The following is a 19,313-nucleotide window of genomic DNA, read 5'->3' on the forward strand; positions in this document are numbered from 1 at the left end:
AGCAGGCAAAAAGGGCCCAATGTGTCATTTGGCGATGCCCGGCAGCACACACATATGTATAGATCATATATATATATATATGTATATATATATATATATTCACTGAAAAAACCATAGGTTATAGACCATATATAGTTAGGAATTTGCATTTACAAAACCTTGAAAATTCACTGAAAAAACCATAGGTTATAGACCATATATAGTTAGGGATTAGCATTTACAAAACCTTATTTTACTCGCACAAAACCATTGAAATTCCATATATAGTTAGTTGCACTAACTATATATCGCGCATCCGCAATCCACTGCTAATGATGTCACATATTACATCATTCATGACATGGTCAGTGACATCACTGATGACATCTCAAATGACATCACTGATGACATCACTGATGACAACACCCAGTGACTGTATGTTTCTGTAAAGTTAAAATATGTCTTACATATTGAAGAATGAGTGGATGTATAAGTGTCTGGATGAAGGATTTAGTAGTTGCATGACTGACTGTATGAGAGAATGATTAAATGTGTCTCACTGAGTGCATGGGTTAGTGACTAAACTGTCTTAATTTGTGCATCATTATATATGTTGTTCTGTAAACTGCTGCATGTTTAAATAAGTAGCTATATGAGTAACTATATGGGTTATTGAATGGTTGCCCAAGTATTTGTATGGGAGACTGAGTGTGTGTGTGGGTGGCTGGGAGGTGTGTGACTCTGTGCATAGATGTGTGAGTAGTTGATTCACTCAATGTATGGGTTCAAAAGTGCATGTGGAAACAGCTGTATGGACAGTTGACAGTCTGCATGAGTGTATTGGTGATTGAATGGATTTCTCAGTGCTACATGTCAAAGTAAGTAGATATGTAAAACACAGTACATGTGAGAGTTGACATATATAAATAACTGTGCATAAGAGCCAGTGAATGTGTGAGTGGCTGTATGGATCATTGTGAACTTGTATCAGGGATTGTATAAGAGAGTAAATATGTGTTAGTATATGTATGAATAAGTAAGGTGTGTATAACTGTATACTTGAGGAAATGGAAGTGTGATTGATTCTTTTCATGACTGACTAGATGTATGAGTAACTCCATGGATGAGTGACAATCTGTGAGTGTCTGTTTACACTGATTGTATCTACGGTTATTTTAGAGTCTGAAGAGGTTCATCGTATTATCACATGAATGATATTATCAGTGATGTGATCAGTAATGTCAAATGAGATGTCATCAGTGATGTCATCAGTGATGTCATTTGAGATGTCATCAGTGATGTCATCAGTGATGTCACTGACCATGTCATGAATGATGTAATATGTGACATCATTAGCAGTGGATTGCGGATGCGCGATATATAGTTAGTGCAACTAACTATATATGGAATTTCAATGGTTTTGTGCGAGTAAAATAAGGTTTTGTAAATGCTAATCCCTAACTATATATGGTCTATAACCTATGGTTTTTTCAGTGAATTTTCAAGGTTTTGTAAATGCAAATTCCTAACTATATATGGTCTATAACCTATGGTTTTTTCAGTGAATTTCATTGGTTTTTTAAAAGCTAATATCTATAGCTGTAAAATATATTCTTTATTCCGTGACGTATCACATAGCCAGTGAGACGCCTCATGACGCATCGCATAACCGTGACGTATCGTCTCTGCAGCGCAAACAAAACCCGTAACGTAAGCGCGCCGGAGCACGCTTACAGATATATATATTTTTTTTTTAACCTTAATTTGACAAAATCCACACGTGCACATATCTTGAGGCCTTGCAAAGGCACATCAAACAAACAGTCCCTACAATTTTGCTAAGTTTGGTGGAAATCTACTCCTTTAAATTTTATTTTACTGTTTCTCTTGATTTTCCCCTTGTTACGCTTACCGGAACGCTACCCAGTATGCAAACAAACGCTCCAAAAACACAATATGTCGGACTCCCGTTACGCTGCCGGTTAGCTGCCCGGTTAACGTACCGGGAAGCGCCTCTACCGCGAAAAATCGCAATTTTTTTTTCTTTTGCCCCGCGGGGAACTTTAATAGCCCCCTCATCAATCCTAGGGGTTCAGGAGGGGTCTACCTTACCCCTTTCCTTCATTTACACCTTTTTTTTTTCCACCTCTTGTCTCTCGATCCCACCGAGAGACAAGATGGCGGCTGCTCCGGACTGTTTACAATGTTAACAGCCAATCAGCTTCTCCTCAGACTCCCGTTACGCTGCCGGTTAGCTGCCCAGTTAGCTGCCCGGTTCGCGTACCGGGACGCGCCTCTACGGCGAAAAATCGCATTTTTTTTTTTTTTTGCCCCGCGGGGCACTTTAATATCCCCCTCATCAATCCTAGGGGGTCAGGAGGGGTCTACCTTGCCCCCTTTCCTTCATTTCCCCCTTCGTTTTTCACCACCTCTTGTCTCTCGATCCTACAGAGAGACAAGATGGCAGCCGCTCCGGACTGTTTACAATGTTGACAGCCAATCAGCTACTCCTCAGACTCCCGTTACGCTGCCGGTTAGCTGCCCGGTTAGCTGCCCAGTTAGCTGCCCAGTTAGCTGCCCGGTTCGCGTACCAAGACGCGTCTCTACGGCGAAAAAAATCGCAATTTTTTTTTTTGTCCCGCGTGGCTCTATAATATCCCCCTCATCAATCCTAGGGGGTCAGAAGGGGTCTACCTTGCCCCCTTTCCTTCATTTCCCCCTTTGTTTTGGCCTCCTCTTGTCTCTCGATCCTACCGAGAGACAAGATGGTGGCCGCTCCGGACTGTTTAGAATGTTGACAGACACCGGAGAGCCAATCAGCTTCGCTTCGCAAAGTTCCGTTACGCGTCAAGTACGCGAACCGGAGCGCTGCCCGGAGCGCTGTCACAGATATATATCTTTTTTTGAACGTTAATTTCGCAAAATCCACTGGAGTACATATATTGAGACCTAGCAAAGGCACATCGGGCTAACAGTCCCTACAATTTTGCCAAGTTTTGTGCAAATCCATTCAGCCGTTCGAGCTAAAAGTTAGGCCAACCGCCCTAGGGAAATTAACATGGGAAAAACGCGTTTTGGGACCCCCCTTTTTTCTCGGCCCCCCCTTGACGAACCCCTCCAAATTTTCAGGGGCTGCTCAGAAACAAAATGTGCCATTTTCCTGAAAATTTCAGCCAATTCCGTCCACAAACGGCAAAGTTATTAGACATAGAATTTTCAAAAATGCCATAGAGAAAAAATCCTAACTATATATACCTACTGGCGACCGCCAGTAGGTAATATATATATATATATATATATATATATATATATATATATATATATATAGGCGATAGTCCTGCCCATAAAAAAGAAACCGAACATCAGTCAGGATATCTTGGAAAATCTTCGACCTATTTCCCTTCTCCCCTATCTGGCCAAAGTGAGCGAGAAAATTGCTAATAAACAACTGATGGCCCACCTCGAATCCAATCACTCCCTGCACGGCTCCCAGTCTGGTTTTAGAACCAACTATTCTACGGAGACAGCGCTGTTAAGAGCGACTGAAACTCTTCGGGCAGGAGCAGATGAGGGTCACACTATGGCACTCATCATGCTGGACCTCAGCGCCGCGTTTGACACTGTAGCTCATTCCATCTTGCTACAGTGTCTAAACGAAGCTGGGGTCACCAAGACAGCATTAGGCTGGCTTAAAGCCTTCCTTCTGGGCCGTAGCTTTCAGGTCCAGCGAGGGGCTTTCCTTTCAGATAGCATTGCTCTTGAACAGGGGGTACCTCAGGGCTCTGCCCTGAGTCCGACCCTGTTCAATTTGTACATGGCTCCTCTGGCAGATGTGGTTCAATCGTATGGCATAAATCTAGTATCGTATGCCGACGATACCCAACTGCTCATCTCGCTATCCCAAGCCCCGACCTTAGCTGCAACTAATTTCAAAAATTGCATGCAGGAGTTGGCAGTTTGGATGAACCAACACTGCCTAAAACTTAACGGCTCCAAAACAGAGGTTCTTGTAATAGGCGGTAGTGACTCCAGCTGGACTCAGGAATGGTGGCCTTCATGTCTGGGACCTTTACCCACTCCTGCAGTAGAAGCCAAGAACTTAGGGGTTTGGGTTGACCCTAGACTCTCTTTTGACAGTCATGTCCACAAAGTGGTAGGGAAATGTTTCGGGGTGTTAAAAACCCTAAATCGTACTCTTGACCTCCTTCCACTAGAGGCTAGACGTACCTTGACCCAATCACTTGTCACCTCCCGCTTTGACTACGGCAATGTGCTCCTCTTAGGGACAACTGAAAAGAACAAGAAAAAGCTTCAAGTCTTACAAAATACGGCAGCACGGCTAGTCCTTAAATTACCCAAGAGAGCTCCCTCTAAATCCGCCTTGGATGCCCTTCATTGGCTTCCCATCAGAAAAAGAATTCTCTTTAAGGCACTGCTCATTAGCCACAGGATCATCTCAGGGACAGCTCCTGACTATCTCACAGACTTAGCTATACCCTATGAGCCAATTAGAGCTCTCCGCTCAATGGGGAAGGGTCTCCTCAAAATGCCTCGCGTAAAGAAGGCCAGGATGGGTGGTCGCTCTTTCCGCGCTTTGGCGGCCAAACACTGGAATACCCTTCCCATGCATATTAGACTAGCTGAAACAGAAACCAGTTTTAGGAAAAGCTTAAAAACCCACCTGTACACCCTATGATTTTGGCCTCCTTCATCCAGTTACTCTCTCCACAGCGCGGGGACACGCCGGGAAGGCGTCACCAGGCGCTTTATAAACTCATTTATTATTATTATTATTATATATATATATATATATATATAACGAAATCTTCAAACCTCCACACAAGCGGCGAAAGAAGAGGCAGACCCCACGATATCCGGGCAAGTTGTATTTATTCACGAGCCTTTCAAAAATGTAACGTTTCGAGTACTAGCGTACTCTTGTTCACACACCACATTCTTGTTTGGAGTTTTCTTTTATGTATGCGGTTCTGACCCCACCTATGGGCCACACCTACCACACGTGCAACACAAGGTTCGGCCTACTGCCTGGATTTAACAATTTAAAGCCACAGTACATATTTAGCATTGTATTTGTAAAATGTAGTTACATGAAACACATTTAAAACCACGTAGCCAAATATATATATACACATACACACATATCACACCATCTTGCCGTATACCATGAAGCACCTGATCAAGGGCATGTTGGTTTCGCCGCTTTCCAGCAACCTTAAACATAAACTCCAACTCCAGTCTCCATCGGACACGGACACAGGGGAGCAAACACACTTTTCAAAATCTCCGTTTATTTCATCTAGTTGTTATGCGTTTCGGCATTTCCTGCCTTGCTAACACAATCACAAAGGCAGGAAATGCCGAAACACATAACAACTAGATAAAATATTTGGCGATTTCAAAAAATTGGTTTGTGCCCCTGTGTCGGTCTCTGTGTCTGATGGAGACTGGTGTTGGAGTTTACACACACATACACACTTTTCCCAATCCGGTGGAGTGGTATGGAACACATCAGGATTAACTCCAAATTTGGAGGACTTGGCAAAGAAGTTCTCCAGGGTGGAGTGCTGGGTAAGGAAACTCGGGTCCCCAGGAGCGGAACAACAGTGGCAGGAAATTGTATTATGTACAGCAGGGCCTGTGTAGGGCTCGTAACAGGTCCCGAGTAGGACATCAGTAAGGGCTTCATTAAAAGAAGGTTTCAGATGGGGTGACTCACGACTGAAGCACCTCTGTCAAGACATTCGTCTTGGCTGCCATTGAAGGTCCAAAATCTCAGCCACCTTAAACACCACCATGGGCTGCTAGGTGTTAAATATGGGAAGTCAACTACCTCTGATGCTAAGCTGTTTAGGCTGATGCTCGTTGCGACTATGAAGGGAAGGTAGTTGGTGCATGTTTTTTGTTGCATTTTCTACTTGGGGAAGTTGCAAAAAGGGGTGGTTCTGGCTTTGTCTTTTTAATTCTTCCAGTTTTTTTCTCTAATTTGATTTGTGTTGGGTAGGCCAAACCCAAGGGGATTGTGGTTTTGACTGTAAATGTACTGGGTGCCTGCCAACGAGGTCCCCAGTGCAAGACCCCTTCCCCTTAAACTGTACCACAACTGGCACAGATTCAGACCACTTTATAAGTCCCTAGTAAAGGGTATGTTTGGTACCAAGGGCACAGAAACTGAAAAGGGACCACTGGGGCTGCAGGACCAATTGTGCCATCCTAGGGTCCACTCACCAAGGCTATGCAAACTACCACTGCAGGCTGCATGCCTTGATGCAAGCAAAACTAGAAGAGTCAACATGGCACATACCTCTATGTTTCAATGGAGTTTCAATGGACGTAACCTGCACTCCTAAGTTTAGAAAATATTAAACTGTCACTCTAAATTGCAATGGTATTCAAAACAGTATGCAAGGTGCAACCCCCCCAAAAAACTGGTTAGCCTCTCCATTTTGCCATATGAGGCCCCTTTTTGAATTGTGTTGATGAATTTAGTTTTTGTTCAGTAGAGTCCTTTTTTATACTGAACACGTTTTCCTACAGAGAGATATTCTGTTGGCGGCCATTGGTGCCGGTGAGTGTTTCTTTGTGGGTCTTGTATAGCACAGAGTTTACTTTTTGGTTTTTGCACTTTCAGGTTTTTATACACTAAGGTTTAACTTACATCACTAATCTTTGACGTTGCATAGCATGACTTTGCACTTTTTGCTTGATTTGAACACATTGTGCTCTCACACTTTTTAGTGTGCCTTAATAACATTGGTTGCAACACTGGTGTAGTTGCATGTATACAGATTGGATTTTTCACATATAGAACTGTGGTTTGTGTACCTTATAACGAATTTTTGAGTTAACTTATTATGATGGTGTTTGCACGCACATGATGAGAATTAGAAACATGTGAAATATTTGTATATGTTTACAGCATTCCCCTGATGAAGGTACTTAGCACCGAAATGCATTGGGAGTTGTGAACCATGAAACATTCGTTCTGATGCTTTAAGAATCGAATATTCAACAAAGAAAATAAATCTACAGTGTATTGAATTGTGAAGATGGTTGCGGCATCTTTTCTAAAAGCCACACTTGATATATAATAATGTGTTGTCTTTATTGAGATGTACCAGCAACAGTTTGTGATTTATGATGAGCATATATATGTTTTGAACATAATTTATGTAAATAGGAAGGTGAACAATTTAAAACATTTGGTTTAGTGAACCATATACCTTACAGGATTGGTGAATAGTGCATCCTCATATTCAAACATACCTCTGTGTGCCATACTTACAGACACTGCCTGTGATATAGATAAGCCATCCCTACAGCAGACCTTACCAGCCCTAATGCAGGGTTCACTATACCTCAGGTGTAGACATAGATGCAGGAGCAGCTTTGCCCCTACAATATCGAAGTCCATTCTTGGAAACTGTAAGTGCACTGGAAAGCCATTTCTAGTACATGGGCAAGACACTCGTCATTACAAGTTTCCTAGCTCCATGATGGCTGCACTGTACCTGCAGATGTTTGGTACAGAACATCAGGTGCGCCCTGAAACCCTACAGACTACTTGTGTGGTTACTGACCATTCCCAGCCAGCCGCCACCACTAGATGTTTACTTGACCTCATGAGGTGAGAGCCTGCGCTCTCAGAGGCTGGGAACAAAGTCTCCTCCGGGCAGAGGTGTTTCACACCTCCCCCAGGGCAGGAACAGCCTTCCAGGGTGGGACGCTTCAAAGGCCATGCCATCTTTGAAATGTAACCCAGGCAGCTCCAACTAGTGTTGGATGCCAACCGTCCTGTCATGACCTCACTGTTGGTGGGAGGACAGGTGGGAAAACTGGAAAGAATAGGAGGTGTGCCCACCTTCTGCTAGCACCTCCCCTAAGAAGTAGCAGGTGAGGTGAAACACATTTTCAGTCCAGCTGTCTTGATTTGGAGGGAAATCGTCATGTAAGGAGCATGCCCATACCCCAGTGGGAGGGGTCATATAGAGGGTGTAGTCAACCTAAGGTAGATGGCCCAATGGCCATTACCTGGCACTACATTTAATGCCCCTAAATTTAGTATTCAAGCAGCATCCCAAAGTCTTGAACTTTGATGGACGAAGGAAGAGTAAGGCAAAAAAGAGCTGTTGACCCCAAGAACAGCGAACCTGCTGTGGACATTTCAGCGCGAAACCTTACCCGCCACTGCAATTTTAACAATGGGTAAAGACTGCCTTATCCTGCCTCCAAAAGACCTCTACAAACCCTAAAGGTTCTCTAGCCATTCTGACTCAACCTCACTCAGACACAATCATTCTTGCTCACTCTGACTCATTCAGTATCACTCTCTCTCTCACACTGACTCACTGTCCCACTCATTCAGAGTCACTCAGACTTGACTCACTCAGTCTCACAAAAAGTAACCTTCAGTTACACTCCCTGTCTGTCTCCGTCACTCATTCATTCTCAGTCTTCTTATTACTCACAGTCCTCACTTTGACTCACTCGTTCATTGACAATCTCTTTTACTCACACAAGCTCACATATATACATTCTCGCGGACATACACTCACATATACTACACCTTATTTCAAAGCAGTTTTTACTCACCTTGCTGTCTATGCAGGTCCTGTTTGCTGCTGAACCTTTCAGCTTTGAAAATTGAAACTGAAACCTCAAACCTGCGCAGGCGCAGATTCGAGTTTTCAGTCTCTACTCATTCATCCCACCCTTTCCCAACTCTATGACAAGCTCAGAAAGGTTGAGGTGACTTGCAGATTGATGTGTGGCCTCGGGCACTGCAGGGCTTCAGCCTGCAATGCCCATGTCTAACTTTATCTGTGAAGCTTTACCACATCACAGATTGGGAAACACTGAGGAATGCCAGGGGCCGGAGGCCAGAGCTGGGGGTTTCAACAGCAGCAGATAATCTCTGATGGCTGGTGCAGGCTCTTTATGCATCTGCATGAGACATCAGACATTGTCTCTGTTAGAAGGTGGTTCTGCCCATCTGAGCCGCCCAGATTTTTTGCTTTTTGAACACTTAATTTTTAAGCTTTTACTGAGGGAGACCCTCATAAGCTGGGACTCACCCACAGTTAACTCATGATGACAGAGACTGCATGTGGATTTTACCGGTGGCCCCCTTTTGAGAGAAGGCCACTACGCTACAGCCAGAGTAAGGGGCACCAGACTGGTTACATATAGACACGTGTGTACATGCGTGTGCACATGTGTAGGGGCTTCGCGGGGGAGACTCCTGTCGTGCGCAGCCCAGGAGCAGGTGCAAATAGAATGGTATGGCAGGAATGGTGCAGAGTTGGGTGGTGACATGGAATAGGCTTTATAATGTGGGAAGACACATGGAAGGGAAAGTCAGTGTGTTTTACTGTTTTCACTGCAGGAACACTCCATTACTCTCTATGTAAATGGGGACCACATAGGGTAGTTTCATTTTCCTAAGGCCTACACATTCCAGACATGCCCCAAAGTACACTGTATGATGTGTAAAAAGAGGTATTCTGCTAAGTCCAAAGCCATATCTGTACTGTTTATGGGTCATCCAGAAACGTCATATTCCTCTGACTCAGCTCATAATCAGAGCCTGGCTGGGTGTGGCCCTGCCAGGCTGGATTAATGACCTTCCTCCCCAAGCTGTGGCATCAGAGGCCTAGCCCTTCTCTCGAAACATTCCTAAGGGCAAAGGCCTCCTCTCCAGTAGGAAGAGAAGGGGGTGGACATGCAGGTTATCTATCAGCAGCTGTCCCCCGGTGACAGGCACCAGGGCTGCTCTGGGCCCGGGCCCTGAAGGCAGCAAGGGGGAAGGGGCCTTTTCAGAGACCATGTGTCATGAGACCCCTGGACGACGTCATTTTTAAGTATCCCAGAGGCCTGTGCAGGAAGGAGGGAGCAGGGGCCGAGAGGTGATGTGTCGCTGCAGAATCGGACAGAAGGCCTTCCTGCCAGCCACTAAGACAGAGCTCATGATTCTTGGTAATTCTTCATTATTCAGACCAATTGAGATATGGCCGACCATAATGGGATCAGCACCCATTCCCAAACCAAACATAAAGAGTTTGGGTTTCTGGCTGGACTCAGATCTTACTCTTAAATTCCAAGCCAGGAAGGTAGTTGCGGCCTGTTTTGGCATGCTTAAAATGCTACGTAAAGTACTTCCCCTACTTCCTTTTCAAGCTAGGAAAACTGTAGTGCAAGGGCTTACTCTATCTCGCTTGGACTTCAATAATGCACTCTATTTGGGTGCTCCAGAGGCAGTACTTTCGAAGCTTAAAATGATTCAGAACTGTGCAGCAAGAACCCTTATGGGCATGCCATATCGACAGTCAGCCAAGCCAGCCATGAAAGCTTTACATTGGTTGCCCATCCGGGAGTGAGTCCACTTCAAAGCTCTCTGTATTACCCACAGACTGCTTGGGGGGGGAAGGGACCTAAGATCATCTCCCCTTTAGTCAAATTATACCGTCCCAATAGGCCTTTACGTTCAGGTGAACTGCACTTGGCATTTGTCCCAAGGATCAAAAGAGCCAGAAGTGGAGGTCGGCTTTTCTCTTATAATGCCGCCAAACTTTGGAATTCTCTTCCTCTTCAACTGCGGAAAGAAACTTCATATGACCTTTCGCAAGTTGTTGAAAACCTGGCTCTTTCCTAGATAGATCTCAAAAAGCTTCTGTCATTTTTAGCGCTGGGATGCCCATGGGTAGCCATGCGCTCTATAAATGCCACTTCTTCAAAATTCTTCTAAAAGGTCTTCCACAGAAGAGGAGCTCTCTCTGGGGTGCGGTCTTGCTGAGGAAGACTGGTGCTAGAGCCTGGCGCCATGGGCAATTGGAAGGAGGAACTTCCTGACTCTCCCAAGACCCTGGACTGTGCCTTTCAGGGAGTCCAGGGCCAGTGAAGAGAATTCTGGGCCTCTACGCAAGGAGATGAGAGGCCCAGAAAGAGAGCCAGGTGAATGGCTGGCACAGGGAGCTACTGAAGGTAGCTCCCTGCCAAGCCCACTCTCCTGGGGGGCCAGGAGGGTGGTGAAGAGAGCTCAAAGTGGCTAGGGCTGGCCAAGAGGAGCACGAAGAGGTCAGAATGGTGGAAATTGGTTCCCTGGAGATATGCCCCCCAGAAAGTAGATGACCTTTGGCCTCTGAGCTGACTGACGACAGAGCACGTGGGTCTCCGCCACTGGCCTTAGATGTGCCCATGTAGTGGGTCAGGTCCTGGGGCTGCCCCCAGAAGACGAGAAAGTGGTGAAGGTACCCAGGAGCCTACCCTGCCCCCGACAAAGTCCGGGAGCGCCGTCGCACTCCCCGCGAAGACCTCGTAGGGGCTCGTCAGGACCCCCAACTTTGGGCCTCAGTGATGCCAGAAGGAGGGGAGTGCTGCTGCACTCCCCCGTGGTAGGAGGAGGGCGGGGGATTGATGTGTGCCCTCGGGCAGCAGCCTCCATGTATGCTCGCAGGAGCAGGCAGACCAGATTGACGCACTGGCTCCCGCGGCTGCACACAAGGGTGCAGGCCAGAGGGGAGCCGGCAGGAGCAACTGGGGGGGGGAGTCTCCGAGCTGCAATCCATCACCTATGAAGAAAGGGGCGGGACGGGGCCCGCAACGGGGTGCAGAAGTGCCGTGAGGCCTCCAACAATGGCAGCACGGCTCTCCCAGAGCAGCGGGGGAACCACTGCTCTGTTATTCACTGTGCATGAGGAACATGCCCCAAAATTCTCTGCAGGGCCCAGGAAGGCCTGCAGAGAAACCCAGCTTGTTGGTCATGTGGGGTCTTCACAAAATGCATGCAAAGGTGTAGGGGGAGGTGCAGGAGCAATGCAGATTCCCCCAGCACAAAAATGGAACATCCCCACCCTCAGTCTCTGGGGGACTCAAAGGAGACTACCTCTCAAGGGTTCATCTCTGTTTTAAAACCTACCTCATGCTGAAACTTTTGTTCCAACTATCAGGAGCTGCCGCTTAGGGTTGCAATGAAGTGTGCAGTGTCTAACATGGATTGTCACAGATGTGATCCCCTAGATGTGGGAAGGTGTACTTGCACAGGTGGTGCATTCACGAATAGCATTTCTTTTCGGGACTGGATGTCACAAGTATAATGTGAAGACATAAACCAAGTGGGTTATGTTGCTAAGCATTCCTGATAGGGTGTCTGGTTGTACATGCGTAATCCTATTATTATAACTGTGATGCCTTTCAGGGGCTTTAATTTTCTTCCATTATCAATGTGACCAGATATGATAACTACTGTCATTCTAAGTGATGCCTACACATGTATTCTTGCTACTGCATTAAGTGATGAACATCCCAGATTGTTAGGCACCATGATTCAGGGTGCATACTGTATGGTCAGTATGAGATGCTCAGTCAGGGTTATGTGTCACTATGGCAGGTGTTCCCATTAAATATGCTTGTTTAGATAATGGAGTAGGTCGCCACTGGTATGGTTCAAGTGGGCAGGGTCCTCACTCTAGGTTATGGTCAACCTACGGCATCTGGGGGCAAGATGATGTGCATACATTGGAGTGGTGGTACTAGACCCCATGTTATGCAATGCCACAAAGTAATTCCAACAGCTCGTGTATATTTGTAAATTATTGCATGGTATTGAGTAGTGCGAGTGTTTAATAAATGTTCTCTTCCTTTTATAAAGCATAGTACAGACTGAACAATCAATTATTGAGTGTTAGTTCTGAGTACTGGTAAATGGTGATTACTAGCCCATGCCACCTCCCTTGAGTAAGCCTTACACTGCTCTGCAAGACTACTCTCTGAGAGTCAAGCACTACAATGGGGTGTTTGGTTCCCCGTGAAGGACAAATGTAGAAATGTTATTTGTGCAGACCTCACAGATACTGCCTCATTTTCCAACAGTCTCTAACAGAGATGCCTTAAGCTGCTGCTAGACAGCATTTTCTTTTTATACCAAAGTGAATAAAAGATTATTATTCACTCCTGGTATAACAAAGGGGGGGGCATAGCCCTGGAGCCCTAAAGGCACCCCTGCTGGGTGCATATACATAATAGAGAACACTCTGGAAAGTAGAGCACACTCATCAAGGGTCCTCCAGTGTTATCTTTCTTCAGGAGCAACTTAGTAGAAACAAAGCGTCCACTGGCATGGTAAGAGGATGGAAGTTCTGTGACACCACAGTAGTGCCTGGCAGCAGTCTGAGAGGTACTCATACACCCAGTGTGCCTCCTAAAAATAAACACCAGATGCTCCGGAGGCCAGGAAATTATGGAAAGGTTAGAGAGGGCTAGTAAACAGCTTTGCAGGGAGAGTGTAGGCAACAGGTATGTCTCAGCCCTTCGGTCAGCAGTGAAAAGCAATTAACCCCTATCCTGAGGTAGGAGTCATGCTGGCCACACAGACAGAATGCTGCGCTGACAGTCCGAAGAGGAGTGCATACTATCAAAGCACTCACATTCATGCCAATATTTTAGAAGAGGAAAGTGGGAGGTTTTTCCAAAAATAATCAGGTGAATGTTTTTCTCCCATTGACTTCTAATGAGGCCTGAATCAGCACTATTGTCATGTGTGAGATTTGCACATGTGCTGCAGCAGGATCAGATATCAGAAATGTAAATATACTTTTTTTTCTGTACCTGTCAGGAGCACAGAGAAAGCGCTGTGAAAGGCAGAGAGAACGTGTCCGACTCACACAAGAGTAGTCCCTGTTGGCAGAATTCCCAAGTCTTGGCTTTTTGGGCTACCGAGGTATGGCTGGCTGAAGGAGTCGCACATGACATGACACTGCTTGTCTGCTTTTTCAAAAGGCAGGCAGAGGGGACATTATAGTCCTTTATTAATAGCTTGCTCGAGTACAGTTGACATTTTTTCTGTGCCCAAGACCAAAATGGTTATAGATAGGGACAAACGGAAGCCCAAATGTCCATGTTTGTTCAAGCTCCTAATCCGTACTGACACATACATGCCAACAGACTTGGAGACTCCCGATTCTGAAGACACAAATGGCATTAATTTAGGGGTCTCTATTTTGAAATTGACCGTGCTTCATTAGAAGTCATGGGGAAATAAACCTTTGCTCGATTTTTGTTTTCAAAATCTCCCTCTTTGCTGTTCTAAGATGTTTGCGTGTGTGTAGCATGCCCATATTTTTACTCTCCCCATTTGTCAGAAGTACTGCGTGGTTGGCAAACACTCACCAAGTATTCGAGGACCACTCTACAGTAGTAAACCCTCATCTCTTCTATTATTTGCAGGGTATTTCTTTTGTGCATCTTATCAGTCTCTGGAGCCAGCACAGACAGGTCCTTCTTCTGATGTGAGCAGCACTCACCCGTTGCAGGAACTGCAACAGGTATAGTATATTCATTTCTCATGACATGGGAGTGCCTCTGGGCTCCTGCCCACTTGCTCTTGATGGACTATAGATTGTTAACTTGTTTAATACAGTAGACACCCGCAGAGCATCTAGGTCAGAGGTGCGGCCAATAGGAGCAAAACATTCCAATTTCTAGTATTTGTTTGGCATTTCACATTGTGCATGAAGCAGAGAGACCATGAAGTTTGTGAATGTAGGGGCATATTTACAATAAAGTGGTGAAGCATATTGTTAAGCCAAAAGGCTAACGACACGTCTCATCACTTTTAAATGCAGAGATGTGCCATATTTAGTCGAATATGGGGCAGCCCTGCGTTTCCACATGCACTGGCACCAACTTTCGCTACCTAGCGCAAACGCAGGCACCCTTACACCATAGTGCAAGGGTGCCCGTGTTGAGGGGGAGATTGTTTATGTGCAGGATGGGGGACCTGCACATAAACAATATTTGAATGCCATTATGTAACTTGTATGCAGTGGCGGCTCCCTCATTAGGGTGTTGGGGCGTTGCCCCCAACCCGTGAATTTAATGTAAATAATTGTAGTCAAATGTTTTTGTTTTGTCCGCAGGGCATTCATTTTTTAAAATCAGCTGTGGGCTGGGTTGCTTGCATCGTGATGAGAGGGTGCGGCTTGAAGGTAATTGACATGCAATCAGGAATACAGGCTCACTTCATCAACACACGTACACTTTGAGGAGCGCAAACCAGGTTGGCCGACTGCTTATCCGTGGCCAACCCGACATGCTCATTAGACTGGCCTGTCATTATTTTTACATAGTAAGTGGGGGTGGATCCCAGCCGCAGGCCCCTGCACTCGGAATGAGCGCTGGGTTCACCTGCTCGATTCTATCCTGGTCTGCTCTCAGCAAAAGGGCAGTGTCTGGATTGGCCAGGACTCGCAGTTAGGCCCGGTCCTCCTGAACATGAAGAAGGGTGGGGTGGGGAGATTAGGTCCATGGAGTATATGGCCAATCACTGCACAGCTCAAATATGGAGCCATGCAGTGATCGGCCATTCTGTCACCTGCTGTTCCCTCCCTTTCTCTCTGCATGCAGCATCACTAACGGCTCTGCAGGAGAAGGAGAGGTGGAGAAGTCGTAGTGGTTCCAGGCAAGTGTCTTCCTGGCAAGAAGACAGCTCTCCGAGATGGCGTGAGACTCCCACCATGGTGTAGAAAATGTAGGAGGACATTTATAAGATATACTTTTCTGAAGCTGTTTGTGAATTTTTTTAACTAAAGATGAAAATTTGTTTTGCATTTATAAGTATTATGTTACTATTGTAGAGATGAAGAAGCCCGATTTTCTAAAAGCTTGCGCAGGTGTTATTTAGAGTTCTTGGACTCCAATCTTGGTCTAACATGCTGTCATTGATAATATCTTCAGGCTTTGCTGCCTGCAACTAACACACATGGGTCATTTTGATTAGACAAACTGTGCGTGGCATAATGTTTTTTTTTTGGGGGGGCAGTGCAGTCCTGATTGTGGGGATGCAATGTGTTTATTGTGTGACATCACATCCCTGAAGTTTAATTGTTCGTGTTTTTTTTTTTTTAAAAAGGGCATTGAAAGATCTCCCCTGCTGTTTTATGAATTATAATTACTTACTGCGTCACACAGTCCACGACGAGTTACAAACTGGCGGTTAAGCTGGGCGGGCCTTGCTGCACACTGCCATCTCACAAAGTAATCAGACGGTAAACTCAAGCTCAGAGCGGGCCTCAGCTACTTGCCTTTGCAAAGTTAAGCAGCATCATAGTAAAAACACAATTGTGGTATTTCAAATACCAAGAATAAGGATGTTTTAATTTTCCTCTACTGCACTCACTTCACTGTGTGTTTTGTCTGTGTTTGTCCCAAAAAGTAAGTAAGGATCGGGAGTCGGATGGATCTGTAACAATAAGCGCAGTGAAATAGCGTTTCACAACTAGTATGTCACTATGTGTTGTGTGTAAGTCTTGCATCATGTGACCCTGTGATCAGGCCTGTCACAATAAATCACAGGTGAACTTAAACTCAGAGCGGGCCTCTGAGACCTCGCCTTTGTAAAGTCCATCCTTGTACACAATCAAATATCACAGGTCACAAAATTTGTGTTTTCTTCGCATAGTTATACTATTACTACTGGACTGCAGTGCCCCGAGTGTTCTTTCCGTGTGTTGGTCCTGGCCGAACGGCAGAGGTTTAAAATTATTATGTATCGGTATTCTGATTGGGTGTCTCATAGCAACCCGTTTGTGATGTGCTGCCTGTGTACGTGGTGTTGAATTATCTGACCCAGAGGTCAGACCTGCCCCTAAATGAGAAGCCACAGTCACAGGGGAGGCAAGCAATGCAATCATAAGAGCAGTGCATGTAGAGCTACTGCAGCATGGCACTTGTTTAAAAAAATCTGCAATGTTGTGCACACTACCACCTCACAAAGGATATCCATCTTTTTGTTTAACCTTGTACACTACCACTAAACTGCCTTGCAGTGCGCAATGTGTTCTTTCTGTTTTATTCCGGTCGAAAGGCAGCAGAGTGAGATGTTTAAGGATCGGGATTCAGATTGGTGTGCTTAACTACAATAAATAGTATTTAGTAACTAGCGTGTGGTGTTCTACCTGCGTGTAGTGTTGTTGAATTATGCGACTCTCAGCTCAGGCCTGCCCCTGAAAGAAAAGCCATAAGCACAGCAGGCAAGGCAAGCAATAAAGGCAATACTAAGCAGCTCATGGAGCGCTGCCTGTGCACGTATTAAAAAATCAGCAATGTTGTTGATATTGTGGCAATGTATGTAGATTGTCTATGTGATGTGGCATTAAAGGAAAGGTGCCTGGGCTAATTCCTTCACCAAAGTAGTTTAAAGGTCTGTGTTTCAGTCTTAACAAATAAATTAAGTCTGAATAAAACTACCTAAAGCAGACACTTAGGTCCAAATTCAAGCAATAAATACAAACCATTTGTTAGCACATAAATACCTGGCCTGGTAACTGATCAAAGGACATATGGATGGGCTGTAGTCTGCACTGTGTAAACACTGAGAAAGGAAATCCATTATATGAAATGACTCTCTTTATTGGTGTCATCATAACTAAAGTTTGTTATAAAGAGAAGGAAGGCTTCTACCATTCAGTTTAATACATACATAATTACATGTTAACATTTTGCTCGAACCATAATGAACATTTTAATTTTGCAATGCCCATGTGTTTGCTTGTTATTACATAATCATTATTGTAGGAACATTTTCAGCTTTAAGTGCCAACCAGATGCAGTGCAGAGAGTGACAACCCTGTGTCCAGGTAGGATAATGCCAGACGTTGCTTTCTGCATTGTACAATTTGAATTTATAAACTACACTAACCGTTGAACAATTTTAATTCACTAATATATGGAGTATCTTTATGTATTTTAATATTTTAAGTTTCATTTTCACAAGTGCTTTGTAAAAGTTCTTGGTTTCTCAAATTTGCTTGGAAATGCATCCATTTGTCCTCTTTAAAAATTCCTACAGGACGAACCCCCCAAACCCATTTTATGACAGTCTGTCAAGCTCACTCACTTGCCAGTGGCATTGAAGCCAAAGTTCCACGCTTCACCACTTTCAAATGTCACCAGCCGCCACTGCTTGTATGTGTGCTACTTAATGCGGCACACACAAGTTATAAAAATTCATTTTTTTTCAAAATGATTGTTTATGTGCAGGAAGGGCTACCTTCCTGCACATAAAGAATCATAGGCAATTTGCTGTTCCTATGTGTGCTGCACAAGGCAGCAAACATGGAAAATGCAAAAATGGGTAGAAATAAAGCATTTCATCTTGTTTCGCCTGTTTAAGACCAGGTTTTATCTGGTCTTAATTTTGGAGCTGCCTTCTATTTATGCCACCCTTGTAAATAGGGTGCAGCATCAAAATCAATGGGTGTTACAGTGGGCATTCCACCGAAACACCCATTGCCCTCCCCCTCCCCTTTCACGCTAAATACAGCGTGAAAAGGTACCTTCTTTACAAGGCAGCATTAAGCTACATTAAGTGGCTTAACGCTGCCTTGTAAATAAGGCGAGGCCACTATCGCCATCACAACATCACTGAAAGTGATGCTGTAGTGGCGATAGGTGCCTGTAAATATGCCCCGTAGTTTGGTGTGCATGCAAATCCTGCATTGCCAATCCCTGGTGAGTTGCACTAATACTGATAAAACAAGGACAATGGAGGTACCAATGTGTGAGGGGGACTGGCCTCAAGGGTTCTGTGACCTCAGTGACAGAGTTACTGTTGCTCTAAGGCATGGGTACTCACAAACCTTCTCTCGGGGGCCAAATTTACATTGTGGTTTGTGTCCGAGGGCCGCACCGGTGGGGGCGGGGTCAGTGGGGGAGGGGGCGGGGCTAGAGCAACAACAAAAAAACTGTGGCCATGAGGTTGAACACAGGTCCCTTCAGCGGACGCCTTCGTCCACTGAGCCACCAGACCCGGCATACACACATCTCTCTCTCTGTGTCTTCCTCCCTCCATCCCTCTCTCTATCTCTGTCACACTCCCTCTATCTCTCTCTCTCTGTCTCCCTCCCTCCATCTCTCTCCCTGTCTCCATCTGTCTCACCCACTCTGACTCTCTCTCCCTCACTCTGACTGTCTCACTCCCTCTCTCTCTGTCTCCCTCTCTTCTTCCCTCTCTCCTCCCCTCTCCCCAACTACCCTTCCTCCTCTCCCTCCCTCACTCCCCTTCCTCCTCTCACTCCCCTTTCCACTCTCCCTCTCTCCCCTTCCCACTCTCCCTCCCTCACTCCCCTTCCCTCACTCCCTCCGTCACTCCCCTTCCCACTCTCCCTCTCTCCCCTTCCCTCCCTCCCCTTCCCTCTCTCCCTCACTCCCCTTCCCTCTCTTCCTCCCTCACTCCCCTTCCCTCATTTCCGCCTCCCTCCCTCTGCCTCCCTCCCTCACTCCCCTTTCCTTACTCCCTCACTCACTCCCCTTCCCTCACTCCC

This window comes from Lissotriton vulgaris, chromosome 8 (assembly GCF_964263255.1).
Source record: "Lissotriton vulgaris chromosome 8, aLisVul1.2, whole genome shotgun sequence".
Classification (NCBI taxonomy): Eukaryota; Metazoa; Chordata; class Amphibia; order Caudata; family Salamandridae; genus Lissotriton; species Lissotriton vulgaris.